The 3,195-nt window shown below is 40.2% G+C and overlaps 1 non-coding gene across 1 annotated transcript; it reads right to left on the bottom strand.

The window, feature by feature from the left end:
* Positions 1-2,303: 2,303 nt before the first annotated feature.
* On the bottom strand, positions 2,304-2,410 carry LOC142167643 (small nucleolar RNA R71). The gene has a single exon (XR_012697732.1). It is a non-coding gene; the product is annotated as a small nucleolar RNA R71 (small nucleolar RNA).
* Positions 2,411-3,195: the final 785 nt, after the last annotated feature.

Raw genomic sequence — 3,195 nt, 5'->3', positions numbered from 1 at the left:
TAATGGGGGAATTAACAAGTTCATTAAAGATTAGTGGGTGCTTAATTAAGGCCTGGGATAAGCCTTAAACGTGGCAGCCCCCCCCCCCCAAATTTTAGAATTTTGACATTTAAATTATAATTGAGAGGTGGCACATTTAAGTAGATTATGTGGCTTAGTCATTAGTATGTGGGGACCACATCCATTCTAACATAAGTCATCTCTAACTTAAAAGAGAGATGCATATGTGATAAGTAACATGATATTTTCATATCATCTTCAACAAAATGGAGATGTTTACATCAAAATCTCCAAGAGATGTGTTAGCAACGGGATTCACACAAAATTTATTAGCAACGAGATTCACAACAAAATGAATATATTTACATCTTCTAAGTGACAGGTATTCAACAAGAATTTTCATACGAAATTATACTGTGTAATAGCAACGGGATTTGCAATTGTAAGAGGGCACGGTAAAATCTTTCTCGAGAATATCATACGGATTTTTCCTACTCCAATCTTGCCGTCACGTGTTTTGTCGCGATTGTCATGTGTTAGAGGGGTTGACAAGAGAATCGACTCAGGTATGTTAAGTCTATCCCTTCTTTCTTTTGGCATGATCCAAATGATACAAATGAAACGAGCAAAATACACAACTTTCATAAATGACTCTATTCATAGAAATACTAGAGGTATCTATATTCTTGATTCCTCATGTGTCTTATTATTCTATCATCTGTTCATGGGTCTTAGAAAATACGTAAGTTCATAAGTTTAATTTATGATATTAATCAAAGGCATAATGGTCTTATGACGTTCCGAGAGATTTTATTGACGTATTTCATATGCACTTCATTCATTTATACATGTACATTGACCCATGACCAGATGGCATTATATACGCATATATTATATGTATATGGGATATGGGAAAAGGTTACGGCGTTATATACGCACCACCACCTGATCAGCTGGTATACATTGATTATTTTGCCCACAGTGGCCGACATGATATGATGGGATGCCCTCAGTGGCTTGATGATGTTATGAACACATGTGCCTATGCATGGTATGACATTTATACGCATATTCATGACATTATAATATTAAATGATTCACAGAGTTATTCAGACATACATGTTGAGTCTTTCACTCTATGTTACCCTCATGTCTATTATTTACTGATTTTCATTCCTTACATACTCAGTAAATTATTTGTACTGACGTCCCTTTTGCCTAGGGATGCAGTATTTCATGCACGCAGGTCCCGTTAGACAGGATGAGAGTCCTCCAAGTAGGCTATCAGCTCAGCGGAAGGTGTTGGTGCACTCCATTTAATCCGTAGTTGCTATTTGGTCAGTATGATTAGGACATGTGTTGATTGGTATGGCAGGGATCTGTCCCAACCTTTATGATATTTATGTACTCTTAGAGGCTTGTAGACAGATGTCATGTATATGCAAGATTATATGGCCTTATCGACATATGTTTAGTGTACGAGCGATCACTTTGGCCTTATAGGCCCGTATATCACATGTATAAGTTTTTATATCAGATTGGGTTATCTTAAATAGAGTTTTCCCTTATGTTTATTCTGGTTAGCCCATGACGGCCCGTTTGGCCCATTTTGCCAATGATAGTACGATAAGAAGAATATGTAACGTTGGTACTGGGTTGAGTAAGGCACCGGGTGCCCGTCGCGGTCCATCAGTTTGGGTCGTGACATGAAGAAGGAAAGAAATTTCACCGAGACAACAGAAAAGGTTGGGCAATCCTCAACCAAAGAACTTATGGCTAGAAATGGTGAAGATAATGAAGATTTGGCTGCGAGAGAAGCAGCCCAACAAAGAGAACAAGCTGTACGGGATGCTGAAGAAGCAGCTATTAGAGATGCACAGAACATCTATGAAGAAGAGAGGTGTCTCGGACTTAATCAACATCAACCCTTGCCAGGGAGACCACTTGGCAATTATTTTAGACCGGTCTACATTCAACGATTATCCAGTGTTCGACCACCTCCAACTGAAGCTAATAATTTCGAGTTGAACCAAGGGTTGCTCCAAACCCTTCAAAACTGCTGTGTCTTCAGAAGGAAGATGAACGAAGATCCAATTACACATATAATGGACTTCGAGGAGATTATAAACACCTTTCAATACAATGGTGTGTCACAGGATGCAGTTTACTTAAGGGCATTCCCATTCACACTCAAAGATGATGCAAAGCAGTGGCTTTGAAGCTTGCCCACGGGATCAATTAGAACTTGGGAGGAGATGACCAAAAAACTCCTTGATAAATATTTCTCCTAAGCTAAAACGGGCAAGTTTAGAAGGGAAATCTATAACTTTTGCCAGAAAGATACAAAAACTATTTTTGAAGCATGGGAGAGGTTTAAGGAGATTGTTCAAAAGTGTCAACGTAGTGGAATTGAACTCTGGATGCAACTCCAGGACCTTTGGGATGGATTGACACCGGCCTCACGTAGAACATTGAGCAATGCAGTTGGAGGTCCGTTGATAAAGAAGACTTCAGAGGAGATAGTCATAATTCTTGTTAAGTTGTCTGAAGATGCAAATCAGTGGCCCTCTGAGAGTGCTGAAAGAAGAAGATCAACTGGCATTCACTAGGTTGATGCTAACACATCTGTGCAGGTAGAGCTTGATGCTACGGCCAAAGAGATAAGGAAGCTGACCTTAGCCTCGATACAGAGTGAGCCTCACGCAGCTTGTGATATATGTGGAAGAGGACACCTTACTCATGAGTGTCAAGCCTCAACTGAGAAAGTGAATGTTGTGGGAAATTATAATGCAATGGGTCAGGGGCACCCCGATTTTTCATGGAGTTCACCTGGAGGTACTGCAAATGCGTGGCAACAAAATAACTCTAGACCTCAGGGGTAAGGAGCTCCAACATACCAAAATCAGTAGAGGCAGCAATTTCAGCCTCAACAGCCTATTCAGCCTGGTCTAGAAGATCTAATGAAGGCCTTCATTATCAAGACATATGAGAGGTTGGACGCTCTTGTGGCAGCTATCAAAGAATTGGGCACTGGTTTCCGAAACTTGGAAAGACAAGTGGGACATATTGCAACAATATTATCTAAGTGAGTCCCAAGTACTTTGCCAGCTGATACTGAGAGAAATCCCAAAGCAACAGTGAATGTTATGACCTTGAGAAGTGGGTAAGTGTTGAAAGATACCACTCCAATCCAAA

The sequence above is a fragment of the Nicotiana tabacum genome, chromosome 12 (assembly GCF_000715075.1).
Source record: "Nicotiana tabacum cultivar K326 chromosome 12, ASM71507v2, whole genome shotgun sequence".
Classification (NCBI taxonomy): Eukaryota; Viridiplantae; Streptophyta; class Magnoliopsida; order Solanales; family Solanaceae; genus Nicotiana; species Nicotiana tabacum.
This window is presented reverse-complemented; position numbering and strand designations above follow the sequence as displayed.